At 44.4% G+C, this 13156-nt stretch overlaps 1 protein-coding gene across 1 annotated transcript in view; it reads right to left on the reverse strand.

Annotated features, from left to right (window-relative positions):
- The window catches only part of LOC126227759 (poly [ADP-ribose] polymerase tankyrase-1-like), a 62705-nt gene extending 49926 nt beyond the window's left edge, over window positions 1-12779 (reverse strand). Inside the window, exon 1 of the mRNA XM_049942245.1 lies at window positions 12748-12779. The gene's annotated coding sequence lies outside the window, so the exon portion shown is untranslated. The remainder of the gene's footprint in view (window positions 1-12747) is intronic.
- Between the last annotated feature and the right edge of the window lie 377 nt (window positions 12780-13156).

The following is a 13156-nucleotide window of genomic DNA, read 5'->3' on the forward strand; positions in this document are numbered from 1 at the left end:
GGGACTTAACTTCTGAGGTCATCAGTCCCCTAGAACTTAGTACTACTTAAACCTAACTAACCTTAGGACATCACATACATTCATGCCCGAGGCAGGATTCGAACCTGCGACCGTAGTGGTCGCGCGGTTCCAGACTGAAGCGCCTATAACCGCTCGGCCACTCCGGCCAGCGTATTAAACATTTTCGTGATGATTATTTCAATGTCGACAGTTAAGACTCGAGGAGCGCTTGATGGAATATTGTGGAGGATATGGGCAGAGCATCCTATTTATTCTACATTGTTTTCTAGCTCTTTAACACTTTCGCTGCGGCTGACGCTTATAAACGTCTGCGCTCCTGTCGGATTACTCAGTCTAGTTGCAGCATCAAAGCTAAACTTTTGTTTTGTGTGGTCAGTTACCGAACGTATATTGCCCGTAACGGCTGCAAATGAGCCGACACCAGGACCTTCAAATGTGAAAAGGAACAGGAAGAGTGTTACATTGACAGAGGAACAGTTACTTAGTGTACTAGACGACAGTGATTTTCTGCGTAGTGAGTGCGAGGCATAGCACGTAGATTGTCATTTAGAGGCTGCAGAATAATTGCAGAGTAATGATAGCGTGGAAGCACAGCTTTCGAATCTGTTTCGTGACAATTCCGAATCTGAAGATACGGATCACGACGACTGTGTGGAAATCGACGACGAAAAAGAGCCCGACCTGTCACACAGAGATAATCCAGGTCAGTCCTGGCATAAAGAACCACATAATATGCAGTATGACCCATTTACGAAGGAAGAAGTTTTGAAAATTCATCCTGCTGGTAATTCTCCTATGGATTTCTTCAGATTATTGGTAACAGACGAAATATTGCAACTTTTAGTTGACGAAACGAACGATAACGCAGTCAACATATTGCTGAGCTAAAATACAAAAGAGGGATCTGGGAACTGTAAATGGAAAGCTCTAAGTATAGGCGAATTACTAGTTTTCCTGGGTCTTTCATTACATATGGGTAACGTTAAATATCCGCGATTACAAGAGTACTGGAAGAAAGAATCGGTGTCTGAGAATAGAGGAATAGCGATGAGTATAAGCAGAGACCGGTATTTGATCGTATTACGCTCTCTTTCTTTTGCACAAAAATCCACTTCCAGGAAACCCGAAACCAGACGATCGTTTGTATAACATACGACCTATATTGGATTATTTTAACACGAGAATGGCTCAAGTGTATTACTTTTTTTTTTTCCTTTATTGAGTTTCGATTCCCCCTGAAGGGGGCGGGCTGGCAGCAGCTTATTACGGCGCTCTTCAGCCTACAGAATTTGTTTTAAAAAGATGAAGATAATAAAAAAATAATAACAGTTGGCGATAAAATCGGTGACTTAAAGGTAAAATGGCAGAAAATTCTGGAGCTTAAAACATAAAACACAGGGTTGATGATGCTAATAAAATACACAGGAAGTAGAAAAATAATAGACAGACAATTAAAAAACACGGCGACAGTCTGGGTTCTGTTCACAAGAGATATAAAATGCACACCCAGCGACAGCATGATTTCTGTTCGCAACACTGCGGAAAGACGCACAACACTGAAAACTCACTTAAACACTGCACTAAAAAGTTGGCACAAATATGACATAGCACACCCGAGAGCAGGTGGGGGGAAACTGGTCAGATGACGGGAAAAAAAAAGGGGGGAGTGTATTACCAGGGAAGAGATTTATCAATAGATGAACCAATGATTCTTTGGAGGGGAAGACTGTCATTTAGACAATATATAAAAAGCAATCGTAATAAATATGGCATTAAGATATACATGGAATCAAAATTTTTCCTGAATGCAGTCGATTAGTTGCTGGTTTGAATTGTATTTTTTGTCACATTATCAACAAATCACGACACCCGTACAGGTGTGAGACAGCAAACAGACTTAAAAAAAAAATGGTTCAAATGGCTCTGAGCACTATGGGACTTAACATCTATGGTCATGAGTCCCCTAGAACTTAGAACTACTTAAACCTAACCAACGTAAGGACATCACACCACACTCAGTCATCACGAGGCAGAGAAAATCCCTGACCCCGCCGGGAAACAGACTTTAAAACATGACCACAATACAGTCGAAGCTTATTTGAAGTAATGCATCTAAGGGGTCATCATTAAGTCAGCATAGAACATGGTCCTACAGCTCTTACAAGGTCTTGGCGTCAGCCTGTAGCTCGGGTGTGCTTAGGAGCGTCGCCTCCGAGCGTCGGCTGCCGTTTCAGAGCGTTGCCGGCCCGCACTGGAGAGCTGCGCGCCTGCACCGATGCCGCAGCGAAAGTGTTAATTTGGTGAAACACGTCCCGCTGGTCGCGTCAATGAAGCCCTCCGATGTTGGTGTTCGTGTTGATATTGTCTCCACAAATAGCGATTAATGTATCGAATGAGATTTGCAGTTGTCTGAAAGTGCCTAGACAAACCTTTGTAATTGTCTGCGATGTTTCGTTATTCAGCCAATCAAACTTCAACAGCTTTCGTTACATCCCGTCAGTTTCAGTAAAGCATCGGACAACTAAAGGAATCATCTTTTCGGCCTTGTGGTTCGATGCATCGGTGTCTGTGCGTTCGGACACTGAGAGTGGTGCGAGAATATTTCTAATAATCGCTGTGGCTTTGGTCCTGGCTGTAGGCTGCTTTCAGACGACTTTGGAGTCTGGACACATTTTGGCATTCAGTTTTACGGTACAGTCAAAACAACTGAAGGATTTACGATTCGTATAAGCTGTAGTTAGTTCTGCAGTAGCAACGAGCAATTCTTTCATGAGGAATGTAGAAACAGGCTTTAATGTCTGTTTTACTGCGTGTCTATTTGCTTCTGCGTAAAAATGTGGTGCTTCACATCTGCCTTACTTCCATTAGTTACTTCGATGAAACAGCTACAAGTTTCACCCTTCGCTTCCCGATCCGTGCGTTCTTTCCTGACAAAGGACCACTCTTTTGTGCAATCATTCGAAATGACACTTTCTTTTTTCATGTATCCATCCTTAGGCATTTTCGTTTATTAGACGGTGAACAGTCGATAATAACACTAATCATCGAAGCACACGTCACTACACACTTCGCGCCCTCTATACCCGCAGTAAACACTTCAGCCGTCACCAACTTGCGCTCGTGCGTATTACGTTCAGCAAGAAGTCTTATCAGATCGCTGTTCAAATGGGAACTGCCCGATTCCTCCGCGGTGCGCTGCTTAAATGTTTCCGGCTCCGTACTGCCGGAGAAGTCTTGTATTTTCTAGAATGATGGCGCTAAATGTAAAAGGTGCTTGCGTCGTGGAGGGAAGATACGCAACATGCCACTCCATCTATGAGCCGATCTTGTAATCATAAATATGTTGACATAAATAAAACTCAGGCTGCCTTTACGTGTCGCGCCAACATATGACATTCCTTCAGTACCGGAGCCAAACTCTTAACTTTTTTTTTCCTTTTTTTTCTCGGAATATCGGGACAAGAAGCTCCATAACGGTGGCGGGACCGATACATGGAGACGGACGGATGGCAACCGTATGCCGACAAACCAGTTCCGCGCATTGCTAAGGTATTTCCTCGCACGTTTCAAGGTTGCAGCGAGACCGTTTACTGCAGCTGACCACAGCTGAAGGCATCTGGCGGATCGGACGTCTGTGCCCTGAACAACGTTTCAACCTTCACCCGCGCTTCTTACCGGATGAGCTACCCGCCCACGCCTTACGACGCAGCTTGAAACACATCTAGACGGACAGTGTTAACTTTAAAATGGCGTCAAGTTTTACAACGAGGAACGGTGCTCTGAAGAGCTCACGATTTCTTTTACACGACAATGAACATGCGAGGACTCATTTGTGTGGAAGACATTCGGGCAAAAAAATGGTTCAAATGGCTCTGAGCACTATGGGACTCAACTGCTGTGGTCATTGGTCCCCTAGAACTTAGAACTACTTAAACCTAACTAACCTAAGGACATCACACACATCCATGCCCGAGGCAGGATTCGAACCTGCGACCGTAGCAGTCGCACGGTTCCGGACTGCGCGCCTAGAACCGCGAGACCACCGCGGCCGGCACATTCGGGCATCGCGGCACAAGCAGTAAAGCGAAATTAAAGCATTTGCAGTTTATGTTGAAACTTTTTCCGTTAAAGAAGTTGGTATGCGCGTGACAAATTTGGAAACATACCCGTAGTAAAAGCGTTACGTTCACAGGGCAGCTTCACCTACATAGGAAACGATTCCACGTTTGTTTCAAGACAACTACATATTATCACTAGAGCCGACATAATCGTCTAGAGAGAGTGAGCAACTGTACTTATATAAGGTAATTCTCATTTATTGTTCGCTCCCACTTATACATTTTTAATTACATTAAATGTTTCCATCGCTCTCTGGACCATCTTCAGATCTAAAACAACGTAATACTAAATAAGTAACATCTAAAATTTTGCAATAAGTTGAAAAGGAAAGAACTGTTGATAAATGTAAAATTTACCTAAGTAGTTGTATTTACTCAGTGCCACATATCAGAGTAATGTGTTTCTTAATTGCGGTCTTTTTATTTTAAACTAAATGCGAACTAATCATAACGTGTAGGCTTTCACAGCCGGCGTCTTCATTAGTTAAAACTACTGGGCTGAGAGGCCGTGGTCGGTCTGTAGAACTAGAACTACTTCCCGACGTTTCGTTGCCAACTGCAGGATTCTTCCGAGGGGAGTCAAAGACTGGCTGCCAGAAACCCATGTGTCTTTTGAAGAACCATCGTTCTGTCAACGCTCTGTCTCACGAAATGGTCCTATGTGTACGAATATGGCTTGTGTGTGGCACTGGCTTGGGGAGTATGACCCCAGGTGGATGATGTTAACGATGAGGATGATGTTTATACTGTTGGAGATGAGTATATTGTTTTATGATGATGAGATGAAGTTTACCGCCTAAAGTGGCGATGAATTGTATTGACTGGAGCTCTGAGTTCAGGATGTGCGTTCCTTCCCAGACTATTGATGAGATGATACAGTGATGAATGAGCTGATAGGCCGTGGGGGTCCCGTTTATATAGAGCGCATACAGGGCACCACCATTCGTCACGTGGAGCCGACTGTAAGTCTATCTCTAAAGTCATTATTCTCGATCGAAGATAATCGATTGTCACATCGCTGGTGCAAAGTCGACAGCATATCTTGTCTAACTTTAAGCGTTCCTCTTTTCTGTTACAATTATTGTGGTGTTTCTGAATCCCTATAGCGTCTCTATACATACGTGCATAATAATGCGATGTCTGTGCTAGCACACTCGTCTCACTAAATTTTATTTTCATGATCTCCGTCTTTAAAAACATGTTCTGCTACGGCTGATTTGTCGGTATGTCCCAGTCCACAGTTCCTTTTGTGTTCGGTTAAATGGGTATTGACACTTCTTTTCGTCGTTCCAATATAAACCTTCCCACAGCTGCACGGAATTTCATACACCCAAGGAGTTGCTAAGCGGTGTCGAGCGACTTCCGCCGATCTTAAACACTCACTAATCTTCTTGGTGGGTCTAAAGATGGTTTCAGCCTGAAACTTGACCAGAACTTTGCCATTACGGTCTGTAATATTGCGGATAAGTGGAAGAAAAAACTTTTCCGGTTGACAGTCGTTATTGCTGATTATTGTCAGACTCTTTTCTTCTGGGATGGAGTGCGCGATCAACCTCGTTGTCAGCGTATCCATTTTTCTTAAAAGCCATTCGCAAATGATTTAACTGAACTTGCAAATAAACTAGCTCGCAGATACATTACTGGCCATTAAAATTGCTACACCACGAAGATGACGTGCTACAGACGCGAAATTTAACCGACAGGAAGAAGATGCTGTGATATGCAAATCATTAGCTTTTCAGAGCATTCACAAAAGGTAGGAGCCGGTGGCGACACCTACAACGTGCTGACACAAGTTTCCAAACGATTTCTCATACACAAACAGCAGTTGACCGGCGTTGCCTGGTGAAACGTTGTTGTGATGCCTCGTGTAAGGAGGAGAAATGCGTACCATCACGTCTCCGACTTTGATAAAGGTCGGATTGTAGCCTATCGCGATTGCGGTTTATCGTATCGCGACATTTCTGCTCGCGTTGGTCGAGATCCAATGACTGTTAGCAGAATATGGAATTGGTGGGTTCGGGAGGGTAATATGGAACGCCGTGCTGGATCCCAACGGCCTCGTATCACTAGCAGTCGAGATGACAGGCATCTTGTGCGCATGGCTGTAACGGATCGTGCAGGCACGTCTCGATCCCTGATGGGGATGTTTGCAAGACAACAACCATCTGCACCAACAGTTCGACGACGTTCGCAGCAGCACGGACTATCAGCTCGGAGACCGTGGCTGCGGTTACCCTTGACGCTCCATCACAGACAAGAGCGCCTGCGACGGTGTACTCGACGACGAACCTGGGTACACGAATGGCAAAACGTCATTTTTTCGGATGAATCCAGGTTCTGTTTACAGCATCGTTATATTCGCATCCGTGTTTGGCGACATCGCGGTGAACGTACATTGGAAGCGTGTATTCGTCATCCCCATACTGGCGTATCACCCGGCGTGATGGTATGGGGTGCCATTGGTTACACGTCTCGGTCACCTCTTGTTCGCATTGACGGCACTTTGAACAGTGGACGTTTCATTTCAGATGTGTTACGACCCGTGGCTCTACCCTTCATTCGATCCCTGCGAAACCCTACATTTCAGCAGGATAATGCCCGACCGCATGTTGCAGGTCCTGTACGGGCGTTTCTGGATACAGAAAATGTTCGACTGGTGCCCCGGCCAGCACATTCTCCAGATCTCTTACTAATTGAAAACGTCTGGTCAATGGTAACCCAGCAACTGCCTCATCACAATACGCCAGTCACTACTCTCGATGAACTGTGGTATCGTGGTGAAGCTGCAATGGCAGCTGTACATGTACACGCCATCCAAGCTCTGTTTGACTCAATGCCCAGGCGTATCAAGGCCGTTATTACGGCCAGAGGTGGTTGTTCTGGGTACTGATTTCTCAGGATCTATGAACCCAAATTGCGTGACAATGTAATCACATGTCAGTTCTAGTATAATATATTTGTCCAATGAATACCGGTTTATTATTTGCATTTCTTCTTGGTGTAGTAATTTTAATGGCCAGTAGTGTACTATTACCTCTGGCCACTAATGTTTTAATCACACCTCTCTTCTGCCTAGGACGATCGTTCGAATCCCTATGGAGGTAACGGTCGGTGTGTGTGTATCTTTTCTATGCAGTGTATAACATACACTCCCATCTGCCCGTTTAATTACTGCTACATCCAAAAAATTAAGCCCTCCATTACTCTCTTTCTGCATAGTAAATTGTATCTTTGGATTAATACTATTTAGGCGCAACAAGAAACCATACAATTCCCCTTCACCATGATTCCATACCACAAAAGTGTCATCCACATACCGATACCACTTCAGAGGGCTTTCACTGGCAGAGTCCAGCAGCTGCGACCAATTTCCAGTATGAGTTTTACGAACAAAGCGCCCTGAGTCCAGCTGTTGCAAATCTATTTATGGAATATTTCGAACAGCAGGCGCAGCAGTGTGCCAGTAAAAGCCCTTTGAAGTGGTTCAGCTTCCCATTTAAACGGAATGTTTCCTCAGCACCAAACACTGTGCAAGAAAGCAGTCATCCTGTTATCTTGGCAAGAACAAAATTACATAGCTCTACATGTTTGTCACCTTCACCAAAAGCTTGCAGTAGTTGAATTTTGTTTGGTTTCGTGTGTAAACGTCGACGCAACACACGCCAGACGGACATCAGGGGCATGTTCAGCTGTCGAGCTGCACGGCGAACGGATTTCTGCGGACTCCTTGTGAAACTATGGCAAATGCGTTCGACGTGTGTCAGACACTCGGGGACGGCCCGGCGATTTGCCTTTACACAGACAACCTGGTTCTCGGAACTGTTCACGCCATCGTCTAAGGCTCGATTCACACGGTGGGAAACGTCACGTCAACGTCAGTGACGTGACACACCGTCAAAAATCCACTTGCATTCACACAGGACGGAACGTCAAGCGACGGCAAAACTTCAACCACGTTTTGGCGCGTTATTGGAAACTCGCAGAAGTGTTCATGAGAGGATGGCGGACATTATATTTAGTCTTGATGAACTTGCTACGATTGCAGTTGCTTTAGATGATGAGGAAAGAGAGCAAGGCAATCAAAACGAACGTGGGTGAAGAAAATGATTTTGAAGAGAATCTGTGAAGGCGAATGTCACACATTGTATAGAGAGCTGGAAGAAGAGGAGACGTCATTTTATAAATATTTACGAATGTCGAGACAGCAATTTTTTAATTTGCTGTCTTTGATAAGCAGCAGCATCGAGAAAGCAGACACAAACATGCGCCGTGCAATTTCTCCACGAGAAAAACTAATAGTTTGTTTGAGGTGAGTCTGATGCTTCAGCTTTAGCAATTCCTTTGAGGGTTCCTGTTCAGTACGTTTACGTATTTTATAGAACAGAATATTGATTGTAATACTGCAAACTATCAACAAATTGATCTATAGGCTAAACATTCACAATTTATGGCCCCTTGTTATGTAGATCTAAATCTGCTACACTTCGCCCTGCATAAACTTTGGCACTGCAGAGAACCAACTGCACACTGTATATGAATGTGGAACATCGAACTTTTTACTGCAGTTGTACTTAAATAAGCTGTATCCATACGAAATGTTGAGTGAGACTCAGTACCAGAAAGTATGTAAATAAATACTATACATAAGTAAACTACTAGCCAAAATGAGTAAGTGGCGTAGAATACTCATATTTGCTTCGGAATGATAAGTATTACATATAAACATGGTCGAAATAAACTTTCACGACTCGCGAATAATTGTGAAATTGGAAAGCAGGAAGGCTCTAACCTCTGCTAAGCGTTTTCACCTCCTAATCGTGAGTACATGCATACATAAATAGATGCACGTGCGATGTTATACATCTAAATACATTACATACAAAATAATCTGCAGTAGGCCTACAATATTCATACAGTTATTTACCTGGGCGACCGATAACCAGTCCAATTTTCTTCCATATTTCTTCTTTAAACAATGTGTTGCTGTTTTTATTTTTTTAATTTTTTTTTATTTTTTTCAGCTCATATCATACAACTTCACATTTTGGCGAACAAGTTCGATTAACTTCTCGTCGTTCATGTTTATATAAAAACATTTTATAACTAAAAACTCAGTAGATATTTTCGATATGGAGAACACTGCTAGCAGAATCAAACTCGTGCCATGCGAGCAGCCGCAGAACAGAGAGAAAAGTAACAGCCAATCGTAAGCAGTTCGCCAACCACGTGGCCCCCACCGTCAACGTCAAACTATTCTTTCGAAGTATACCGGCCGGCAGGCAAACTGACGTTGACGTGACGTTGCCCACCGTGTGAATCGAGCCTAATGCTCTGTGCTGTTGGAGGATCCACACCATACCTAGTGCGAAACTCGTGCTTAACAGTTATCACTTATCCACACTGCGCAAAACGTAGAATACGAAACGGTTTCTGTTGTCCCGACGCCATTTTTACCAGAACTGAAGTGGGCACACACTGCTGCTACCTAGCCGGAACCGTGTAAAACTCGAGAGTTTACTCTTCCTAACTGTACGTTGCTCACGCACTTATGCCAAACATTTTTTCTTATATCTGATGATTCTTTTTGATACATCCTGTATTTTCAAATAATTACTCAAAATGGCCTACAGCAATGTAAAAACTGGAAACTGGAAAAAAAAATTGGTCGGCTTTACCGATAATTAGTGAATCGAATGTATGGGGTGTTCAAAAAGTCTCTCCGCAGTGCCGTATGATTGTTAGCCGCGCGTGCCGTATGATTGTTGGCCTGCCTGGGTTACTTCCCTTCAAGTGGACTCTCCCAACATTCCACTGTTCCGTTTATCTCAGCCAGCGTCAGTAGTATCGTTGGTGTGTGTCGTTACGTGTTGACGTGAGCGTTCAAGTTTAGTTCTCTTGTTCGTTTGTTTAGTTTTTGTCACTGTTAAAATGCTAACCATTGAAGAACGTGTGTTTTCGGTCGAACAAGTGTTCAAAGCGGCGGTACATACACAGTTTCAGTTCGTCAAACACTTAATTCAGTTTTGTCGGAGACAACACTCCCACATCGCGATACCGTGCGACATTTGATTAACAAATTTCGAAGTACGGGTTCAGTGACAGATGCACCGGGAAGTGGTCGTCCTAGCGTTTTGTCTGAGGATAAACTGCTCGGTATTTGCGATAAAATGTCCATGAGTCCGAACAAGTCAGTAAGAAAACTCGCCCAGAAAATCGATGTTAGTGTCGGAACGGCCCACACAGCTGTAAGGAAAAAATTAGAACTTTTCCCATACAAAGCGACAGTCGTGCGAGAACTGAAAAATACTGATCATGGCAAGAGGCTGCATTATTGTCAATGGTTCCAAAATTTCGTTCAACAAATTGGAAGGGGTATTCTTAATGAAGCATTTTTCAGTGATGAGGCGTGGTTTCATTTATCCGGGTACATGAACTCGCAAAATTCTGGTTTGTGGAATAGTGCAAATCCATTGTGTATTCATGAGGAAGCACATCATTCTGTGAAATAGGAGTTTGGATTGCAATTTCTAGACGTCAGATTGTGGGTCCCATATTTTTCAACGAAACAATAAACGCACAACGATACTGCAGTGATATTCTGTAACCATTCATAGCCGGCCGTTGTGGCCGAGCGGTTCTAGGCGCTTCAGTCCGGAACCGCGCGCCTGCTACGGTCGCAGGTTCGAATCCTGCCACGGGCATGGACGTGTGGGATGTCATGAGGTTAAGTAGGTTTAAGTAGTTTCTACGCCTAGGGGACTAATGACCTCAGAAGTTAAGTCCGATAGTGCTTAGAGCCATTTGTACACATTCATAGGAGAACTTGTGTTAAGTCAAATAGTGAACGGTTATTTTCAACAAGATGGTGCAACGGCGCATGCAGCTCGCGTTTCAATGTCACTGCTTGCTGATGTTTTTGGTGATCGCATAATTTCACACGGACTTTGGCCTCCACGATCGCCTGACCTAACAAAAAAAATGGTTCAAATAGCTCTGAGCACTATGGGACTTAACTTCTAATTTCATCAGTCCCCTAGAACGTAGAACTACTTAAACCTAACTAAGCTAAGGAGATCACACACATCCATGCCCGAGGCAGTATTCGAACCTGCGACCGTAGCGGTCGCGCGGTTCCGGACTGAAGCGCCTAGAACCGCTCGGCCACCACGGCCGGCGCCTGACCTAACACCACCTAACTTTTTCTTCTGGGGTGCAGCGAAAGCAACTATCTATAAAAACTGTCCAAAATCCATCGACGAATTGAAAACTGCAGTATCCACTTTCACTGCTCCTGTTACAGAAGAGATGTTACAGCGTGTGTTTGGAAACTTGATTAGACGAATTGAATTGTGTATTCAACAACAGGGGGGACACTTTCAACATTTAATTTGAACATTTTTGAGTGAAAATGAATATTAAATAAATCAATAACTTGTATTTCACTGAGTTTCATTTCGGTATACAGGGTGTTACAAAAAGGTACGGCCAAACTTTCAGGAAACATTCCTCACACACAAAGAAAGAAAATATGTTATGTGGACATGTGTCCGGAAACGCTTACTTTCCATGTTAGAGCTCATTTTATTACTTCTCTTCAAATCACATTAATCATGGAATGGAAACACACAGCAACAGAACGTACCAGCGTGACTTCAAACACTTTGTTACAGGAAATGTTCAAAATGTCCTCCGTTAGCGAGGATACGTGCATCCACCCTCCGTCGCACGGAATCCCTGATGCCCTGATGCAGGCCTGGGGAATGGCCTATTGTATCACAGCCGTCCACAATACGAGCACGAAGAGTCTCTACATTTGGTACCGGGGTCGCGTAGACAAGAGCTTTCAAATGCCCCCATAAATGAAAGTCAAGAGGGTTGAGATCAGGAGAGCGTGGAGGCCATGGAATTGGCCCGCCTCTACCAGTGCATCGGTCACCGAATCTGTTGTTGAGAAGCGTACGAACACTTCGACTGAAATGTGCAGGAGCTCCATCGTGCATGAACCACATGTTGTGTCGTACTTGCGAAGGCAGATGTTCTAGCAGCACAGGTAGAGGGTATCCCGTATGAAATCATGGCGGTGAATTGAGGAAGTACAGTACAAACTGACGAAACTAAAATGAGCTCTAACATGGAAATTAAGCGTTTGCGGACACATGTCCACATAACATCTTTTCTTTATTTGTGTGTGAGGAATGTGTTCTGAAAGTTTGGCCATACCTTTCTGTAACACCCTCTATATTCACCGCGGCATACGGCACGCGTGGCTATCATACGGCACTGCGGAGACACTTTTTGAACACCCCGTATCCACAAAACGGGATCTGCATCTTTTCCAAATAACATTAAACAAGTCCGCGACACGGCGATTACACACTTCGTAATTTCAAAGGAATCCCACAAGCCAAGGTCACTCAACTTTGGCTTGGAATGCACCTGTTACACACAATCGATAGTAACATTTGCAATGCAATGTAAGAAAACACACTGTGAAACCGCTTACTAGTATTCAGACATGAGAAGTGTTTTTACTCCATCGAGTCTTAAAACATCCAGAGATCATAGTTATATGTGAAACAGTTTCGTGCTCCACACAGTGAATTACCTGCTCTGTACTCGCAGCACTGCGCTCTCTGCCACGCCTCGCCAGCGACTGCCTGGTTGCCCACCACAGCGCGAGAGCGCCGCACCTCTGTCGTCACGTGACCCACTCTCTGTGGACGCCGGCGGAAATCGCGAGGTGCGGCCTCGGCGTTGCGCAACGCCCTTCCGAGAAACCAGCCGACTCTTCCTTCTCGAAACACTGCCGTCGTTGACACTTCCTGGCAGATTAAAACTGTGTGCCAGACCGCCGACTCGAACTCGGGACCTTTGCCTTACGCGGGAAAGTGCTCTAGCGACTCAGGCGTGCTTGGGTAGCTCAGTCGGAAGAGCACTTGCCGCGAAAGACAAAGGTCCCGAGTTCGAGTCTCGGTCTGGCACACAGTTTTAACCTGCCAGCAAGTTTCATATAG

The sequence above is a fragment of the Schistocerca nitens genome, unplaced genomic scaffold (genome assembly GCF_023898315.1).
Source record: "Schistocerca nitens isolate TAMUIC-IGC-003100 unplaced genomic scaffold, iqSchNite1.1 HiC_scaffold_340, whole genome shotgun sequence".
Taxonomy (NCBI): Eukaryota; Metazoa; Arthropoda; class Insecta; order Orthoptera; family Acrididae; genus Schistocerca; species Schistocerca nitens.